The sequence below is a fragment of the Rattus norvegicus genome, chromosome 9, assembly GCF_021556685.1.
Source record: "Rattus norvegicus strain SHRSP/BbbUtx chromosome 9, alternate assembly SHRSP_T2T, whole genome shotgun sequence".
In the NCBI taxonomy this organism is placed as follows: domain Eukaryota; kingdom Metazoa; phylum Chordata; class Mammalia; order Rodentia; family Muridae; genus Rattus; species Rattus norvegicus.
This window is the reverse complement of record NC_141542.1, coordinates 128759745-128781413: the sequence shown is the minus strand read 5'-3', so window position 1 is coordinate 128781413 and position 21669 is coordinate 128759745. Positions and strand designations below refer to the sequence as shown.

The 21669-nt window shown below is 41.7% G+C and overlaps 1 protein-coding gene across 1 annotated transcript in view; it reads right to left on the bottom strand.

Moving 5' to 3' along the window:
* LOC120094815 (zinc finger protein 431-like) overlaps window positions 1–13865 on the bottom strand; it is a 35318-nt gene extending 21453 nt beyond the window's left edge. The window contains 1 exon segment of the mRNA NM_001409278.1: window positions 13742–13865. The gene's annotated coding sequence lies outside the window, so the exon portion shown is untranslated.
* Window positions 13866–21669: the final 7804 nt, after the last annotated feature.

Genomic DNA, 21669 nt, shown 5'->3' with positions numbered 1-21669 from the left:
ACTAAACCTGAAAGAGTTTGGGTACTGTGGGGGTTACTCTTAATTATAGCTTTTGAAACGTGAAAACCCTTCTTAAATCTAGATTTTTTTCAGTTGTTAAGATCCACCTTTACTCTAGGCCACAGCTTTTGGTGGCAGCCTACATATATAAAGAACACTGAAGATGGTAGCTCATTCTCTTTGTCTACTTACCTTACCTCTGGCTAGCGAGTTCTTTCTTGCCTTTTCTCCTTTCTTTCTTTGCTTTTCTGGCATTAAAAAGCCTACTTCTTTGAAACTCTGGTATATACTGAAGACAGACAGACATCCAGCCACATGGACTGAACCACACTGGATTCTTCAACTTTCCATTGGTAGACAGCCACTGTTAGTGAGACATTCTAATAGATCCGCTTTCAACATACATACAGAGATTCATTCTATCAGTTTTGTTTATTAATAGAATGTTTAGTTGTTGTTGTAAAAATATAAAAATAAAAAAGGTATTGGTGTCTCTTACCCTGCTGGGTCCGGCACCTCAGTGCCCCAAGATATCTGCTAGATATCTTGGTGGAAACACATACCAGCCGCACGCTTTCCTACACTCAAACCCTCACATAAAAGAAGACACAACACAATAATCTTTGACCCAATTGGTAAGATATAATTGCCCTCTTAAACATACAAAGCCCGGTACCATCCATCCCTTAAGAACATTGATAACAACCTGTAAATACACAGAGCAGAATCTTAACATCACCTGCCATGGCTTTTCTTCCCTCTCGCCTTCTCTCTCCTTCTTTCTCTCCTCCTCTCCTCCTTTTCCTTCAAACTTCTCTCCAGCCCATCCTTCCTTCTCCTCCAATGACAGGCCTCCTTCTATCCTGTACCTGCCCCTCACCTGTACTTTACAGATTCAATGGAGAGGTGTTTCTGGTGAAGTCACCTGAGTTCTGAGTCCTTGACTAGGCAGCTGTCCTTGGGGCAGTGGAATTAGCATCAAAATACAGTAACTTCAGGGCAAACCGTAACATTTAGTAATATAGCCATGTGTGCATACAAGGTTTTTGTTTTGTTTTTCCACCGTTCCACTGAGGAAGATGTCCCAGCTAACAACTGTGCTCCACAGTGTTTGTCCTCTGTTTCCTGCTTTTCTCCCAGGCTTGTCTCAGACCTACCAGGTGAGAAGTAGCTGCAGTTTACCTGAACCCAGATGAAGTCACAAGGCTCAGGGAAATTGCAATGCTAGAGTAGATAGGTTGGGTAAAACCTAATCCTCCACAATGGGAAGGCCCAGAAGATATGGCCTTCACGAATCCTAAGAGTCGCAAACTGGTGAGAGGGGCACCACACATTTGAAAAGTGTTGTTCTTGCCCTTTTCTGTGTGCCAGACCTTAGGGTTGGAGATGTTGCTCAATTAGATGAATTAAATTCAATGCTGCTGGGGTTGGGGATTTGGCTTACTGGTAGAGCGCTTGCCTAGCAAGAGCAAGGTCCTGGGTTCGGTCCCCAGCTCCGAAAAAAAAAAAAAAATTCAATGCTGCCACCTGGCCCTAAGGTACCAAGAGAGAGGTGGCAGCATTGAATCAACAGAGACAAGGAGATCGTAGTTATTATAATAGACAGAGTAGACAAACAACGTTTATAATGACATAGCCTGTAGTGATCAGCACAGGAGAGGTGAAATTTATAATGGCATGACTCGTTCGGACCTTTGGTACTGGCTAATCAGTCATGGTGTTGTCAGGCCCAAAATAGATAAAAAGCCTACTACATATCAGTTTTATCTCTATAAGCAGACAAATTCTCAAACAAATGAAAGAGAGGCTACATTGGATCCTGGCAAAAGGCAATCTTGGCCAGTGAATCAATTTCCAGACTTGAGTCAGTTTGCAGACCCAGAACCCCTTGAATGAAGGGGTGGCCAGGTTCCCCAGAGGAAGGATCTTGATAAGACACCTAAAAATTTTGCTATTAGCCTCTTTCCAGTTCTTCCCCAGAGAGACCTGTAGGCTTTTACAAGGGTAACTGTACACTGGGGAAAGGAAATAATCAGGCTTTCCAGGGTCTATCAGATACTGGTTCTGATCCCAACAGATCCCAAGAAATGCTGTGGCCCTCCAGTTAAAGTAGGGGCTTATGGAGGACAGGGGTTGAATGGAGTTTTGACTGATGCCTGACTCAAAGTAGGTCCAGTAGGTGCCTGAACACATCCTGTGGTCATATCCCCAGTTCCAGAATGTATAATTGGGATAGATATACTTGGAAATTGGCATTCACAGTCACAGACCATATGAAGTTCAAGAAGAAGGAAGACCAAAATGTGGATGCTTCAGTCCTTCTTAAAAAGGGGAACACAATACTCACAGGAGGAAATACAGGGACAAAGAGTGGAGCAGGGACTGAAGGAAAGGTCATCCAGAGACTGCCCCACCTGGGGATCCATCCCATATGAAGATGTCAAATCCAGTCACTATTGTTGTTGCCAAGAAGTACTTGCTGACAAGAGCCTGATATGGATGTCTCTGAGAGGCTCTGCTAAAGCCCTACTGATACATATGAGGATGCCTGCAGCTAACCATTGGACTGAGCATGGGGACCCCAACGGAGGAGTGAGAGAAAAGACTGAAGGAGCTGAAGGGGTTTGTAACCCCATAGGAAGAACAACAATAGTGACAAACCAGACCTCAGAGTTCTCAGGCACTAAACCACCAACCAAAGAGTACACAAGGAGGGACCCACGGCTCCAGCCACACATATGTAGCAGAGGATTGCATTGTCTGGCATCAATAGGAGGAGAAGCACATTTAGTGGGTCTATTTTGATTCTGGACACAGCACATTCCTCACTTGGGTGTGTTACTCAGGCACATTTACCAAGTGACTAGGAAAGCCACTGGCCTTTTGTGGGGCCTGGAACAGAAGACTCTTCAACAGGTCCAGGCTGCTGTGCAGGCTGCCCTACTACTTGGACCATATGATCCAGCAAACTCTATGGTACTCGAGGTTTTTGTGGTAGATAGAGTTGCCGTTTGGAACCTCTGGGTGGCCTCTGTAGATGGATCACAGAAGATACCTTTGGTATTTTGGAGCAAAGCTATACCATCATCCGCAGACAACAGTTTTCCCTTTGAAAAACAGCTCTGGGCCTGCTATTAGGTCTTAGTAGAAACTGAACATTTGGCAATAGGACACCAAGTTACCATGTGACCTGAACTGCCCATCATGAGCTGGGTGTTATCACAAGGACAGCTTGGAAGTTACCAGGAATTCTGAGGTTGTTGGCTCCTGCACAGCTCCAATGTGAGGTCTGGCTAATGGTGGGACTGGCAGTCAGCCAGCTACCACTAACTCTATCAAGCTGTCAGTTCTCATGTCTGTCAGAGTGTCCGCACTGGCTATGTCTCAGTTTCCTACCACTAACATCTTTGAGCTGAGACATTAAATATTGGAAACCCATACAAACAAGGACTGGTCTATCTACCCTACCTCAACCCATTTCCTGATTGTTCAGAAACACTGAAGTTTCCAGAGTGGAGTCTGTGAGTCTATTCTGGTTCGATGCTGCATACCTACAATAACAGCAATCAAGAGGCTGAGGCAGGAGGACTGCAAGCTTGAGGCTAGGCTGAGGTACGTAGTGATACTCTGTCTCAAAAAATAAAATACAGGAAAAGGTAAGAGGCCACCTGCCCTGAGAATTTTCCTAAGCCCTCAGTTGGGATCCCAGGAAAAACTAACTAAGAAGGTCCCCCAATTCAAATGGGTAGTGTCTTAGTTGGGGTTTCTCCTGTTGTGAAGAGATACCATGGCCATAGCAACTCTTATAAAAGAATACATTTAGTTAGGGCTGGCTTACAGTTCACAGGTTTAGTCCATTATCATCATGGTGGGAAGCACGGTGGCATGCAGGCAGGCATGGTGCTGGAGAGGTACCTGAGACTTCTACATCTGGATTTGCAGACATCAAGAAGAGAAAAGAAAGGGAGCAACTAGGCCTGGCTTGAGCATCTGAAATCTCAAAGCCCACCCAACAGTGACAAACTTCCTCCAAAAAGGCCACACCTCCTAATAGTGCCATTCCTTAAGAGCCTATGAGGGCCATTTTCATTCAGACTGTCACAGGTAGAAAGAAACTGCACAGCTTTAAAATGTGTATGTGATCATTAGCCACTGTCTAGGTAGGGGAGGTGGAGGGAGGCACGGTGTGGAGAATGTGCAGAATGAATGTTTCTGGGAAGCATGACTTCAAGACTAGAAATACTTTCTTAAGTAAATAGTTTGCTCAAATGCCCACAAGTCTATTCCTTTGTCCCTATCCTTTAGAATGCAGAGTTGACATTTAGTCAAGATTCTAGAGAAAATAAAGCCCCCATACTGCTGTGCTGGACTTGTGATAGATGCTTCTCTAGCGTATTCTTTGTCTCTTATTCTTTCAACCACAACCTTTAATCGCATCTTCTGAGAAAAGACTTATGCGTTTGATTCTTCTGATATCACACAGGCTCAGGCAGGAAGGAGGAAGGGCCATGGTGGCTGCCAGTGGAGAACAGGCATGTTATTGACGATAGGAGTTGTGGGGCTTGGTTATTTCTGTTGCTTCTGAGGAAGATATTTTAAAGAAAACTCTTCCTCATGACTGAAGGAGATTTTCACACATAAGACATAGACCAGCAGCCGGTGTATAAGTGACATGTCATGGCGTCACTCTGCACATAGGTATAGGGGAGTTACAGATTGTGGATGTGGAGAAGGGACTGTTGGTAGGTAGTGGTCATGAGAATCACAGTCTCTTGTCTCTACCAGGATCTCTATTTCTATTTTTCTTCCACACCACTGAATGACTCATCCGCACTGTCACTTCCTTTGTTGAAGTTTATGTTTTTCCCTGTTGAACTAGTCTAATAGGATGCAGCATTTCTAGAGACTTCAATTTTCTAGTGTCACCTAGTGTCCAGGACACCATAAGTAGGACACAACTGGAAGACAGTGCTGAGGGTGCCCCCTGGTGGCTTCTACTGAACCAATCTCATATAATGAGTTGATAAAAGTCCGAGAAAGGTGCTTTACTGTGTACAGTGAATTTCCTTTAAATAAATGTTCATGTGTGATGCTTATTTTATTAGAAAAATTTATAATAGTTTTCATAAATAATTAGTTGTATATTCTAAATAAATACATTAAAAATAAAAGATTTAAAGTAAAAATTAAATTTAATAATGTTTTCATGATTTTTAGTTTTAAAAGAAAAATTGTTTCTGGGTGAGTGAATCTTGAAGCACACTTCAGTAGCCTGCTCCCAGGGTGATCAGGACTCTAGCTGGAGGACAGGATGTGCAAAATTGCTCAACTACATGCATTTTACATGACTGTCCTCCTACACAAACGGGAATATTCTGATCTGTAGTTTAGGTGCTAATTAAAGCATATAGTTAACACACCCTCTTCTTCAAATAGGCCATAGAGCCCTTTCTCATCTCAAATAAATTTCACCAACCTTCTTAAGGAGGGGAGACAAAAATTCTTCTCCCTATTTTAGCAAGGGTTTTGTATTTTTATTCCTAATACAATTTCCCAGTATCACTATATCCATAATTTAGTTAATGTCTTCAAATTTAATTTTCCAATAATGAACAAATTTATAGTAGATCAAGATGACTAGATGGGAGAATATGCATCACACTTCACAACAGTTTTCAAAAGCAGACTCTGTTAACTGTGAATGTGTGCATCTGAAAGCTGCTCTCCTAATTTGCTGATACAAAATTAATTGCTGAGCATACTCCAGAGAAATGACACTTTAAAAAAAAAAAAAGATTCATGTCATGTATCTAAGTACACAATAGCTATCTTCAGACACACCAGAAGAGGGCATCAGATCTCACTACACATGGTTGTGAGCCACCATGTGGTTGCTGGGATTTGAACTCAGAACCTCTGGAAGACCAGTAAGTGCTCTTAACCACCGAGCCATCTCTCCAGCCCTGAGAAATGACACTTTTTAATGTAATGTTTGCTAGTGCAAATTTCATGAAATGACAGTATAATGTGCTTCCTGTGAGTTAGATGGTCAAGAAGCAATACTGAGCAGCCACAACAACATAGTTGAGTTACTGTATGCTCAACGCATGTAAAATTTTGTAGAAATAGCACAGAACCCAGACACATCTTCCTTACACTGTAAATCAGCTTAGATGTTTTACAATACTCGATAAAATGTTGATTCTAAAAAAACACATTGAATTACTAGGAAATGATCTCTGCATGCACATCAAGAACCAGAATTCATTACCTGTTCATCAGACAACATTACCAGAGAGAAGCGGTGCAAGACTTCAGAGACCAAGCACAGTTCATGCTTCGCATGATGTAAAAGAACACAGGAGGGAAAGCTTTAAGGGAAACCTGTAGGACTTTTCTTTCCCTGCCCATCACTAACACAGCCAAAGGCACTTGTGTATTCTTCCTATGAACCTTTCAACTTCTGAGTATCTTGGAATTAAACATTTTGAAAACTAATAGTCACATAACAGGGATCTCTCTGGAACTGCTTCAAAGTGTCAGCAGCAGATCCCATGTTCTGATGCTCTGTTTAATGGCAAGGAGGTGGACATGGAGGTTGGTCTGGAAAGACTGCCATGTGAATCATAAAGATACTCATCTCTACCCTGTCCAATACGTGTCTGCGTTTAAATAAATACTAAACACTGTGAATAAATAAATAAATAAACACTGTGAGAAGGCAGAAGGAAGCACCTTGGAACCCTCTCTTACAGCTTTTCCTCTCTGGCCAAGAATCATTGAATCTTTTAGAGCATCTCCTGGTGTCCTTGTCTGGCTTGAGAGGGCATTTATGGTGCTTTAAGCTCTAGTCCCTCTTGGTCATTTTGGTGCTTCTTATTGTCTCAAGTGAAATAGACTGCTTTAGAACTAATGCCTAGGATTATTCTATATCCCTACAGTAATGTGCTTCCAGGAGCTAACAGAAGTGGAGGCATGGCTGTATTCTCTTAGTATATTCCTCAATATTGTCATCACCTTAGCAATTTCCCAAAGATTAGACAGTTAATTTGTTGCTCAGGGTTCCACATCCATGGATTTCTGCTTGAAAAACTTAGGCACGACATACACACCTATAACTCAGCCTTCAAGAAGTAGATGTAAGAGGATTTTCAATTCAAGACTACCCTGAGCTACATATGAGATTCTATCTTAATACATCACTGTCCTCATGGGGAATAAAGAAATGGAAAGGAAAAGTAGATATAGAAGGATATAAATGAGACAAAATGAAATGAGAGTAGAGAAGGAAGAAGAGACTATTTAAAAGATGTTATTTCTGTACCAAACACGCAGAGTCTATCTGCCTGTCACAATTTCCTAATAATTCAAGATGTTTTCTTAGAAGCAACATTGTATTGAATATTGTAAAATATCTAAATTGATTTATGGTGTAAGGAGGGGGTGTCTGGGTCTTATGCTATTACTACACAATTTTACATAGGAGACCTGGCCCTTCCTAGATGTAATATTGATGAGGTGACCTGGAATACAAATCCCAAGTATACAGAGAACTGACTGTATGCTGACTGTAACGACACCTTATGGAAATTGTCGAGGTGACAATCAGAATCTAAGGGGAGAGTCATTAATACAGAGGAGTCTGCCCCATGTATGGTTAGACAGGGTCAGTGTGAGGGAGATGGCACAGAGTCAAACAGTGATCACCAAGAGCCTTCCCATCTTGTCTCTTCAGTAGCCTGCTCTATGACAATAGTTGTCCAGAGAGAAAAAGAAAGCAGAATCCAGAATAATAACCTTCATTACTCTCTGCTTTTTAACTTCTCTCTGAAGATATCTGTTGGGAGGCCACCTACAGGAAGTACATTAAACACCATCTACCATAAACCTGACTGATCTCCCCCCCTTCTATGCACACCAAGTGCCCATTACTCACAGGCACAATAGTACTTTTCAAAGGAAGACACAGGGGGCAAGGTGGGATCCACTTCTTCTGTTTGTCATGGGCCAGCCTATTTGTGGTTTGATGAAGCAAGATTTCTTCTTTTCAAAGCAATAAAACATTTTTTGCTGTGTGCTAAGAAGCAGAACTTTTGCTCAGTGTCTTCATTAACTTGAGTTTAGATACGACCACGAATAGAATCCCCATGATGGCACAGTGGCTGTATAAGGACAAGTAGAGAAACCTCATTATCACATCTGCCCTGTCTCACTAGTGATGCCCTCATCATGTTATGATGCAGCAAGAAGGCCCTAATCAGACACTGTTGCTGTGTTCTTTAAACCCCCAGTCTCCACAGTCAAGAGCCCAACAAACCTATTTTCTTTTAAAAAAAATTGACCAGGCTTTGGCCAGAAAGTGAACTAAGATAGTAGTATCTTTTGTTTTGTTTTCTTGTCAACTTGAGTATAGGAACTTTAAGGGATGTAAATAGAGATTTAAAGAATTTATTTAGGGCCAGTGAGATGTCTCAGTGGGTTGATGATCTGAGTTTTAGCCCCAGAATAGATATAAAGGAAGGAGAGAACTAACTTCTGAACGTTGTCCTCTTGTCTCTACATGTGCACTGTGGCACTCACATGTGTGCAAGTAGGTACATGCACCCACACGAGTCAATAAATATTTTAAAGTTATTTTATTTTGCAATATTTAACTCAAAAATATTAATAAATATATTTATTGATTTAGCTACACGGTATCAAAAGGACATGTAATACTGTATTCATTCAGTAATATTAATTTTTCTACTTCCGTTTCCAGTTTCGTATTAACTTTTCATGTGACTATTCACTATACATATTTTTATAATTTCTACTGTCAATGTTGAGCCTCGTACAAGCATTCCAAAGTACATGGCTTTTGGTTCGGACCCATTGAAGGCTGTGACCATACCAACTAGAAAACAAGTTCAAACCACAGGCTTCCATTGACTGGGAAATGAGTCAAATCATAAGCTTCTCCCTTATGATTCACTAAGAAAGATGTTTTTTCATTGATCCTATCATAACCTTCAGAATTTGAACAATTACCACTTTCTTAATTGATGTTTAAAGTCAGTGTACAGTGACTATCAACAGTTCTAACGTCTCGTCCTTATCCTGATTTATTAACCCTTTCTTAAGTGGATTTCCTAGTTTTGGTTTAAAATGATTTCTCAAGTGGCCTCTGTTAGCACCCTAAGCTGACATTATTGAAGGTGTTTCCAGAAAGACCTATTCTCAAATCTATTTGGTGTCTACTAATGGACTTAGAACAGTTCTTTCCGTTTAGAAACACTGTACCCCGATCTTAAAGAAAAAAAAAAACAAAAACAAAAACAAACCTGCATTAAAACTTTGCCCTTGGTAAGCCACTGAGCTGATGTGCAGCAAGGCAGGGCAGAATATGATAGGGGGGAATGGAATTTCCCCTCTGCCCTCTGAAGCTTTGCTGGAATAAAATGATTAAAATAAATTAAATGGGAGAAAAGTGTGTTAATGCACTATTGTCCTTAAGTACAGCCCACCATGATTCAGAAGCTTTGGGCCCTGCTCTTTCTAGGGGAAATGAAATACAGAAAATGTCAGGAAACAGCATGCTGGGGTTTCTCTTGTTGTTGTTGAGCTTTATTGTTTTTTAGAACAAATAGTAAAAATCATTTAGGGAAAGTTGCAGGCTAGAAAACTATACAATAGTTTGAGATAACATGTATTTGCTCTGCAAACTTGGTGGGTAATAAATATCGTGTCCAATCTTTGAGAACCTCCCACCTGAGGCTCTATTACTACATGAGATACAAATCTGACAGAGGCTGAGGTCAGCTAGAGGGACACTGTGCCTGTCTTCTATGTTTTAATGGCTAAATCACAACCTGTATTTTTTTTTTTAACAGCATCTGTTGTTTGTGATAGTCCTTACTAGGTAATGTGATACAATTTTAAAACATGTGTTCCCTTCTTCAAGAGAAGCAGTTTTGGGGGCTGGGGAGAAGGCTCAGTGGTTAAGAGCACAGACTACCATTGAAGAAGACCAAGGCCTGGTTCCAGGCATCCACATTGGAAAGTCCACAGCTGCTTCTACCTCCAGCTCCAGGGGACCAGACGCTTCTAGTCTCTGAGGGTGCCCTCACACTCCCACACATACTAAAAATAAATATTAAAAAAAAGAAAAAGCTGTTGTCAGCTTGCCTTAATAGTCCATTTTATGTATTTTTGTTTTTAAAAACAGATAAAAAGGTGGGTTGGATATTAGCAATGTTCAGAGGTAGTAAGACCAAGTGAAAAGGGTGTCATTGAAACAATCCAAAATGTTAACTGCTAGAGTTGTCTTAGTCTCAATCTCTCATCATTCCTAATGATGTGTGTGTGGAGGGGGGGGATTGTGTTTACCAGTGCACACTTACTGTTGTCCCCTATCCTGCATAGGCTCTCTAATAACACAAACACCAGTGACAGAAATAGTAACTAATGTTTATTTGGTGTTCATTAGGTGACAGGGCCTGCACAGTCTTACACATTTCACCCCTAGTTTTACAGTAATCCCTAATGGTATGTGCTATTTAGTCAGTTTTACAGTTGAAGGTTCTAAGATGCTGTCTAGCACTCCATTGGTGTGGGACTCAGAGCTGGAATCTTTGTCGCTCAATATTGAATGCTAAGTGTTGTGTTGTTTACTACTTATTCTGTCTCGAGGAGGCTCGCCATCCTAGGGGTAATAAACTGATATTTGTTACACAAAACAGTCTAAATATCTAAAGAAGCATTGAGCATATATTCTTATGCCAGCATGAATTTAAACATCTCTCGACAGCCAAAATTGACACAAACATTTAGTGAAGAAAAAAAAAATCCTTGCATGTGGCAGGCTGCCACCACTGCAGCCCCGGGGTGAGGTGGGGTGGGGTGTTCACGTAATATGTACCCTAGCCTCAGTGACATACCTTAAAACAAAAAGACATTTGAGGACAAAGGAAGCATCTAATGCTGACTTCTTGTGAAAGTACATGTGGTTAATCAACCAGATAGGCATACAATTTCATTCTGTAAAGTTTTATAAAGGAAAGTAAACTAAGTACTGCCTGGGAGTGAGTGCTGTGCAGAACACTCACGATTCTCTGATTCTGCCTTCTTCTCAGCACCTCACAGCCAACAGCTGCCTCCATTACACCAAGTCACTCAAAGGAGTTTCCTTTGAGATTTCAAGATACCTCAGAAAAGACCTTGGTGGAAGGAACAGGGAGGTGCCTCTGGATAAGAACTGATATTCTGTGCATATTTTGGAGAATTGTTTGTTAACTTGTGGCTTTGCTTTCAATGGCACTGTGGGGCATAAAAATTAGGAAAAACAAACACGAGACAGCTGTATTAACCAGCAGTCCCCCCAAATCTAACTCTTGGCTTTGCATCTTCACTCCCCCCAGCGGAGACTGTTCGACTCAAGCTTGTGGGTCAAGTACAAGGAACTAGATTCAAGGATCTTTTTCTCCTCCATCCTTGTTTCTCTCCTATCTGGTGTTAGTGGGTGAAATGAGGGTGGGGGGAGGGGAGCTGAGGAGGGGGGTTAAAAGTGGGGAAAAAGAAACCACAAAGTAGCAAAGACCAGCAGAGATCCAGTTAGCTGGGTCTAAAATGCTAAAAGAGAATCTAGCCTAGGTAGATTTTACATTATATGTATGCTGTCACCCTTAGGTTTATCTTAGGTTCAGGTTCCAGGTTAAGTTTTGAACAATTCAAATATAAACTGGAGGCTACAAGTCTGGCCACTTAGATAGGACATTTACACAGCAAACATTTCCAGGATGTTTAAGTACACCAGTGCCCTAAAACAGTAGATTAGTGACAGTGTCCTAAGTGGAAGGTCTCAGAGGAAGAAAAACATAGGAAAAGGAGAAGGTAGAAAGTATAAAAGCTGGGGGGTGGGGTGCGAGGGTCTTAAACTAAGTAAGCCTAAGAAGAATGTCACCTTGTTTACAGTTTACATGAGGGAAATGGAAAAAAACGGGAGACATCTATGAAGTCAGCAGACAGGTTAAACTACGAAGTTAGCAGAAACATCATATAATGGGACACACTCAGGAAAAGTCTAATCAAACAGTGATGCACAAGGAACTCAGTGTATTTCAAAAATATTCCTTACCAAGCCCATAGTGGCCTAGGGACCCAGAGCCCATATTGTGGCAAGACTTGTATTCTCAGAATCTTAAGCAACCCCTCCCAAATGCGCTGGCCCCAAGCATATTCCTGGTTTTAGTGGAGGTGTTTGATCTCTATACCCAGGGCTCCAGGGAAAGCTCCCAAGGACTAGGCCCTAGATGGTTACTGGCTCTGCCAAGCATGTCCCTGAGTTTCAGAAGGAGCTCAAACACGGGGACCTAAGGAAAAAGAGGGAAAGTGTAGCTTGATCAGGCCAGCACTCAATACAACAGTGTTTGTTGTTGTTTTACCTTTTCTAATGGTTGTCAGTGAAAGGAGAATTATACGAATTCTAGGTTTGGAGATGCAAAATTAAAAGAATAAACCCCAAAAGGCCACAGACCCAGGGCTAAGCCCTGTAGCCAGGACTAGCAGGCCATAAAGATAAAGAAGCACAGGAAACACTGTCCAGGCAGGACTAGCAAGCCATAAAGATAAGGAAAAGGAATGCAGGAACCAGCCTGCATTAATGGGACTGACTTGTGGGATGTCTGGCAGGAAGACTTCTCCCCCTAGCACACTCAGGGCCATATCTCAACTAGGTGTCCTCAGGCCCCTGTTAAGCCCCTGACTTCTAGCACTTACTCTCTCTGCTTTGTTCTCACTGCTATGTTTGAATGAGCCAATTGTATGTAACCACACCAAAACCCCCTAGCTTTCTCTATATAACCCTCTGACTTTTGTGGTCAACTCCTCTGTCTCTTCTGAGAGACACGTCTTCGCCCGGAGCTTCGTTATTATTAAACGACCTCTTGCTTTTACATCAAGACTGGTCTCTCGTGTTATCTGGGGTGCGCCATCCTGAGACTAGAGCGAGGGTCTTACAGTCACCAGGAGTCATCTTGCCCATGTGGCGAACAATGCTTTTCTCAAGAAGAAAACTAAACCTTTGTGGCACACCAGGCCTTACTGTTGATTGTGATCCTGTAATGCCCCACTGATCAGCTTGTTAGAGGCCTGCTCTTTGATATGGAGATGGGCCTAGTGGCTGGTTGCTAATCGGGATCTGATGCCATATTTCTGGACAATCCTGGTGAACAAACTTGTGTATCGTAGCATCCTAATCTCTAACAGGCCTGGTTAGCTTACTACTTACACGTGTGGTATTTTGCAGGCAGTCCTCTCTCAGCTAAATTCTACTTAGTGTGCCTTGCTATCTCCTAACCTTTAGGAAATCCTTTACCTCATCAATTCTACTCTTATTTTACAGCTTGATATTGGATTGCTACCCAGCACATGAGATGCCTTCCACAACCCCCACAAAATAACTCCAAATGGATCTTACACCTTAATGTTAAATGCTAAGAACAGAACTGTAGAAACTAGGCTTCTGAGTTTGGGATAGCGCCAAGGATCTTTCCGTACACAAGCCAAATGCTCTGCACAGTTGCAGCCCCTACAAGGAAGTTATTCAGAAACTGCCGCTGGGTCTAGTGAGTGGCTAAGACCTCACAGGTAGCCGCGGATTCCAACTCAGCCCCGGGAAAGACCCACCACACCAGCTCCCACTGCTCAGTCCCCTGCCCGTCCGCCCGCCCTCCCCCCCCCCCCCCCCCGCCCCTGTGCTCACCATGTCGCAACTTTGGAGCTTGCCTGAACATGCCTCAGAGAATTCAACGGCAGGACAGAGAGCACAGCAGCCAGGACCAGTTAAGACTGCTTAACTACTAAGCGAATCCTACACCTAGGCACCCGGAAAAGCCCGCCTTCCCTTCTGATTGGAAGGTCCAGTGAAGACTCCGAATGGCCAGTACTCTTGAGTGACTTGAGGACCTCTGTAAGGGTAGGCGGGGCTGAACGTACAGTGTAGGTACACACTTGCCGGCCCAAGCATCAAGCCTGAAGCCAGACCTTTTCCAGATCTACAGGGATTTGAATTTCACTAGCACTTGTGCCTGTCCTCCAACAGCGTTCTCATCTGTCTCCCCGCCCAGCCCCCGGAAGGACCCACCACACCACCTACCACTGCCCAGCCGCTTGCTCCTCCCTTTCGTGGGCGGTGACCCTGTGCTGACCAGGTCCTCACTTCAACCTGCACTCAGCTCACAACATTCAGTTGTCTCTTTCCCTTCCGCTTCCTGGAATCAAGGTATACAGCTTGCATAACCCCTGGTACTCAACGAGCACTGGGGTTATTAATCTGTCCCACAAGTGGAAGGGTGTCCAAGATATTAGCAACTAAAGAGAGATTTGAGGAAACAAGAGTTTTGTTTTGTGGCTTTTGGGATTCAGACCCGACAGTCAGTGGACCTTCATATATTTAACACACCAAAGCTGTCTGGGCCTCCAGGTTCTCCCAGCACTCCTCAGTCCCGACCTGTAACAGGGCCTGTCTGGCATAGCCCACCTTGTACCTTGAACTTTACAGTGCAGGGGCCGAGTTTTCCCTTCCCCAGAAGCTCTTCCTAAATAATCCAGAAATTTTGTACTCTTTGTCTTTCTGTTTCTCTGCCTCTCTCTCCCTCCCCCTCCCCTTTCCATCCTTCCCTCTCTTCCCTCCACCTCCCCTCTCACCCCCCCTCCCTGCCTACTGCATTTTTCTCTCCCTGATTGCCTTGCTTGCTTTTTCTCTCTTTGTCCCCACCCCTGCTCATTATCCTCACTCCCCCATATCGACTTTTCTGACCTCTCTGGGACTAGTGAACTCTATCCTTGGGATCAGTGAGCCCACTAGAGAATTGCCCCCAATAAACACTCTCATTTGGCTTGTGTTGAATCCTTCCTACTGGGCTTAGGTAAACTGCAGCTAGTTTTCACTGGTAGGTACTGGAACCCTGGGAGACAAACCTTGTGGAATACTACTGTTAGCCAGCACATCCTCTTCAGTGGGAAGATAAGCACACATTCACACACAGAACTGTTTTAGTAAAGGTTCTCTAGATGAACAGACCTGATAGGATGAATCTCTGCAGATTGAATTTTCACATCGTTAGTCCAACGATGGCTAACGTGGCATGTACAGGGATAGGGAAACCTATACGTGAACATAGCCAGACTCCTTCAGTGAAATCCCAGTGCTTCCTTTCTTGAGGGAAATCATTGCTTTGAAAATGACTTCCTATCCTCTCCTTGCCTGCCACAGGGGGTAAATCTTTCTCATTTCTTCTGTCTTGTCTTACATGATGGCTATTCCTTGTATTCAAACTGACTACATGTGGAATTAACTAAAACTGAAAAGTTTAGGTACTGTGGGGGGATTTCTCTTAATTATAGCTTTTGAAATGTGAAAACCCTTCTTTAATCTAGATTTTTTGAGTTGTTAAGATCCACCTTTACTCTAGGCCACAGCTTTTGGTGGCAGCCTACATATATAAAGAATACTGAAGATGGTAGCTCATTCTCTTTGTCTACTTACCTTACCTCTGGCTAGCAAGTTCTTTCTTGCCTTTTCTCCTTTCTTTCTTTGCTTTTCTGGCATTAAAAAGCCTACTTCTTTGAAACTCTGGTATATACTGAAGACAGACAGACATCCAGCCACATGGACTGAACCACACTGGATTCTTCAACTTTCCATTGGTAGACAGCCACTGTTAGTGAGACATTCTAATAAATCCGCTTTCAACATACATACAGAGATTCATTCTATCAGTTCTGTTTATTAACAGAATGTTTAGTTGTTGTTGTAAAAATATAAAAATAAAAAAGGTATTGGTGTCTCTTACCCTGCTGGGTCCGGCACCTCAGTGCCACAAGATATCCACTAGATATCTTGGTGGAAACACATACCAGCCGCACGCTTTCCTACACTCAAACCCTCACATAAAAGAAGACACAACACAATAATCTTTGACCCAATTGGTAAGATATAATTGCCCTCTTAAACATACAAAGCCCGGTACCATCCATCCCTTAAGAACATTGATAACAACCTGTAAATACACAGAGCAGAATCTTAACATCACCTGCCATGGCTTTTCTTCCCTCTCGCCTTCTCTCTCCTCCTTTCTCTCCTCCTCTCCTCCTTTTCCTTCAAACTTCTCTCCAGCCCATCCTTCCTTCTCCTCCAATGACAGGCCTCCTTCTACCTGTACCTGCCCCTCACCTGTACTTTACAGATTCAATGGAGAGGTGGTTCTGGTGAAGTCACCTGAGTTCTGAGTCCTTGACTGGGCAGCTGTCCTTGGGGCAGTGGAATTAGCATCAAAATACAGTAACTTCAGGGCAAACCATAACATTTAGTAATATAGCCATGTGTGCATACAAGGTTTTTGTTTTGTTTTTCCACCGTTCCACTGAGGAAGATGTCCAGCTAACAACTGTGCTCCACAGTGTTTGTCCTCTGTTTCCTGCTTTTCTCCCAGGCTTGTCTCAGACCTACCAGGTGAGAAGTAGCTGCAGTTTACCTGAACCCAGATGCAGTCACAAGGCTCAGGGAAATTGCAATGCTAGAGTAGATAGGTTGTGTAAAACCTAATCCTCCACAATGGGAAGGCCCACAAGATATGCCCTTCACGACTCCTATAAGACGCAAACTGGTGAGAGAGGCACCACACATTTGAAAAGTGTTGTTCTTGCCCTTTTCTGTGTGCCAGACCTTAGGGTTGGAGATGTTGCTCAATTAGATGAATTAAATTCAATGCTGCTGGGGTTGGGGATTTGGCTTACTGGTAGAGCGCTCCTGGGTTCGGTCCCCAGCTCCAAAAGTGTCCAGGACACCATAAGTAGGACACAACTGGAAGACAGTGCTGAGGGTGCCCCCTGGTGGTTTCTACTGAACCAATCTCATATAATGAGTTGATAAAAGTCTGAGAAAGGTGCTATACTGTGTACAGTGAATTTCCTTTACATAAATGTTCATGTGTGGTGCTTATTTTATTAGAAAAATTTATGACAGTTTTCATAATTAGTTATATATTCTATATAAATACATTAAAAATAAAAGATTGAAAGTAAAGATTAAATTTAAAAATGTTTTCATGATTTTTAGTTTTAAAAGAAAAATTGTTTCTGGGTGAGTGAATCTTTGAAGCACACTTCAGTAGCCTATTCCCAATGTGATCAGAACTCTAGCTGGAGGACAGGATGTGCAAAATTGCTCAACTACATGCATTTTACATGACTGTCCTCCTACACAATAGGGAATATTCTGATCTGTAGTTTAGGTGCTAATTAAAGCATATAGTTAACACACCCTCTTCTTCAAATAGGCCATAGAGCCCTTTCTCATCTCAAATAAATTTCACCTACCTTCTTTTTTTTTTTTAAGTTTATTCATTTATTATATGTAAGTACACTGTAGCTGTCTTCAGATACACCAGAAGACGGCATCATATCCCATTACAGGTGGTTGTGAGCCACCATGTGGTTGCTGGGAATTGAATTCATGACCCCTGAAAGAGCAGTCAGGTGCTCTTAACCGCTGAGCCATCTCTCCAGCCCTCACCTACCTTCTTAAGGAGGGGAGACAAATATTCTTCTCCCTTTTTTGGCAAGGGTTTTGTATTTTTATTCTTTTTTTTTTTTTTTTTTGGTTCCTTTTTTCGGAGCTGGGGACCGATTGTATTTTTATTTTTAATACAATTTCCCAGTATCCATCCATAATTTAGTTAATGTACTTAAATTTAATTTTCTGATAATGAATCAATGTATAGTAGATCAAGATGACTAGATGAGAGAATATGCATCACACTTCACAGGAGTTTTCAAAAGCAGACTCTATTAACTGTGAATATGTGCATCTGAAAGCTGCTCTCCTAATTTGCTGATACAAAATTAATTGCTGAGAATACTCCAGAGAACTGACACTTTAAAAAAAAAAAAGATTCATGTCATGTATCTAAGTACACAATACCTATCTTCAGACACACCAGAAGAGGGCATCAGATCTCACTACACATGGTTGTGGGCCACCATGTGGTTGCTGGGATTTCAACTCAGAATCTCCAGAGAGCAGTCAGTGCTCTTAACCACTGAGCCATCTCTCCAGCCCTGAGAAATGACACTTTTAATTTAATGTTTGCTAGTGCAAATTTCATGAAATGACAGTATAATGTGCTTCCTGTGAGTTAGATGGTCAAGAAGCAATACTGAGCAGCCACAACAACATAGTTGACTTAATCTATGCTCAATGCATGTAAAATTGTGTAGAAATATATAGAACCCAGACACATCTTCCTTACACTGTAAATCAGCTTAGATGTTTTACAATACTCGATAAAATGTTGATTCTAAGAGAACATATTTGAATTACTAGGAAATGATCTCTGCATGCACATCAAGAACCAGAATTCATTACCTGTTCATCAGACAACATTACCAAAGAGAAGCGGTGCAAGACTTGAGAGACCAAGCACAGTTCATGCTTCGCATGATGTAAAAGAACACAGGAGGGAAAGCTTTAAGGGATACCTGTAGGACTTTTCTTTCCCTGCCCATCACTAACACAGCCAAAGGCACTTGTGTATTCTTCCTATGAACCTTTCAACTTCTGAGTATCTTGGAATTAAACATTTTGAAAACTAATAGTCACATAACAGGGATCTCTCTGGAACTGCTTCAAAGTGTCAGCAGCAGATCCCATGTTCTGATGCTCTGTTGAATGGCAAGGAGGTGGACATGGAGGTTGGTCTGGAAAGACTGCCATGTGAATCATAAAGATACTCATCTCTACCCTGTCAAATATGTGTCTGCGTTTAAAAAAATACTAGTGTTTAAATAAAATAAACACTGTGAGAAGCCAGAAGGAAGCACCTTGGAACCCCCTCTTACAGCTTTTCCTCTCTGACCAAGAATCATTGAATCTGTTAGAGCATCTCCTGGAGTCCTTGTCTGGCTTGAGAGGGCATTTATGGTGCTTTAAGCTCTAGTCCCTCTTGGTCATTTTGGTGCTTCTTATTGTCTCAAGTGAAATAGACTGCTTTAGAACTAATGCCTAGGATTATTCTATATCCCTACAGTAATGTGCTTCCAGGAGCTAACAGAAGTGGAGGCACGGCTGTACCCTCTGAGTATACTCCTCAATATTGTCATCACCTTAGCAATTTCCCAAAGATTAGACAGTTAATTTGTTGCTCAGGGTTCCACATCCATGGATTTCTGCTTGAAAAACTTAGGCACAACACACACACCTATAACTCAGCCTTCAAGAGGTAGATGTAAGAGGATTTTCAGTTCAAGACTACCCTGAGCTACATATGAGATTCTATCTTAATACATCACTGTCCTCATGGGGAATAAAGAAATGGAAAGGAAAAGTAGATATAGAAGGATATAAATGAGACAAAATGAAAGGAGAGTAGAGAAGGAAGAAGAGACTATTTAAAAGATGTTATTTCTATACCAAACACGCAGAGTGTATCTGCCTGTCACAATTTCCTAATAATTCAAGATGTTTTCTTAGAAGCAACATTGTATTGAATATTGTAAAATATCTAAATTGATTTATGGTGTAAGGAGGGGGTGTCTGGGTCTTATGCTATTACTACACAATTTTACATAGGAGACCTGGCCCTTCCTAGATGTAATATTGATGAGGTGACCTGGAATACAAATCCCAAGTATACAGAAAACTGACTGCATGCTGACTGTAATGACACCTTCTGGAAATTGTCGAGGTGACAATCAGAATCTAAGGGGAGAGTCATTAATACAGAGGAGTCTGGCCCATGCATGGTTAGACAGGGTCAGTGTGAGGGAGATGGCATGGAGTCAAACAGTGATCACCAAGAGCCTTCCCGTCTTGTCTCTTCCATAGCCTGCTCTATGACAAGAGTTGTCCAGAGAGAAAAAGAAAGCAGAATCCAGAATAATAACCTTCATTGCTCTCTGCTTTTTAACTTCTCTCTGAAGATATCTGTTGGGAGGCCACCTACAGGAAGTACATTAACGACCATCTACCATAAACCTGACTGATCTCCCCCCCTTCTATGCACACCAAGTGCCCATTACTCACAGGCACAATAGTACTTTTCAAAGGAAGACACAGGGGGCAAGGTGGGATCCACTTCTTCTGTTTGTCATGGGCCAGCCTATTTGTGGTTTGATGAAGCAAGATTTCTTCTTTTCAAAGCAATAAAATATTTTTTGCTGTGTGTTAAGAAGCAGAACTTTTGCTCAGTGTCTTCATTAACTTGAGTTTAGATACGACCACGAATAGAATCCCCATGATGGCACAGTGGCTGTATAAGGACAAGTAGAGAAACCTCACTATCACATCTGCCCTGTCTCACTAGTGATGCCCTCATTATGTTATGATGTAGCAAGAAAGCCCTAATCAGACACTGTTGCTGTGTTCTTTAAACCCCCAGTCTCCACAGTCAAGAGCCCAACAAACCTATTTTCTTTTTAAAAAAATTGACCAGGCTTTGGCCAGAAAATGAACAAGGATAGTAGTATCTTTTGTTTTGTTTTCTTGTCAACTTGAGTATAGGAACTTTAAGGGATGTAAATAGAGATTTAAAGAATTTATTTAGGGCCAGTGAGATGTCTCAGTGGGTTGATGATCTGAGTTTTAGCCCCAGAATAGATATGGAGGAAGGAGAGAACTAACTTCTGAACGTTGTCCTCTTGTCTCTACATGTGCACTGTGGCACTCACATGTGTGCAAGTAGGTACATGCACCCACACGAGTCAATAAATATTTTAAAGTTATTTTATGGGCTGGAGAGATGGCTCAGGGGTTAAGAGCACCGACTGCTCTTCTAGAGGCGCTGAGTTCAATTCCCAGCAACCACATGGTGGCTCACAACTATCTGTAAAGAGTTCTGATGCCCTCTTCTGGTGTGTCTGAAGACAGCTACAGTGTACTTATATATAATAAATAAATAAATCTTTAAAAAAAAAGTTATTTTATTTTGCAATATTTAACTCAAAAATATTAATAAATATATTTATTGATTTCTACACTGTATCAAAAGTACATGTAATACTGTTTTTATTCAGTAATATTAATTTTTCTACTTCCGTTTCCAGTTTCGTATTAACTTTTCATGTGACTATTGGCTATACATATTTTTATAATTTCTACTGTCAATGTTGAGCCTCTTACAACCATTCTAAAGTACATGGCTTTTGGTTCTGACCTATTGAAGGCTGTGACTATACCAACTAGAAAACAAGTTCAAACCACAGGCTTCCATTGACTGGGAAATGAGTCAAATCATAAGCTTCTCCCTTATGATTGACTAAGAAAGATGTTTTTTCATTGATCCTATCATAACCTTCAAAATTTGAACAATTACCACTTTCTTAATTGATGTTTAAAGTCGGTGTACAGTGACTATCAACAGTTCTAATGTCTGGTCCTTATCCTGATTTATTAACCCTTTCTTAAGTGGATTTCCTTGTTTTGGTTTAAAATGATTTCTCAAGTGGCCTCTGTTAGCACCCTAAGCTGACATTATTGAAGGTGTTTCCAGAAAGACCTATTCTCAAAGCTATTTGGTGTCTACTAATGGACTTAGAACAGTTCTTTCTGTTTAGAAACACTGTACCCCTGACCTTAAAGAAAAAAAAAAAAAAAAAAAACAAACCTGCATTAAAACTTCGCCCTTGGTAAGC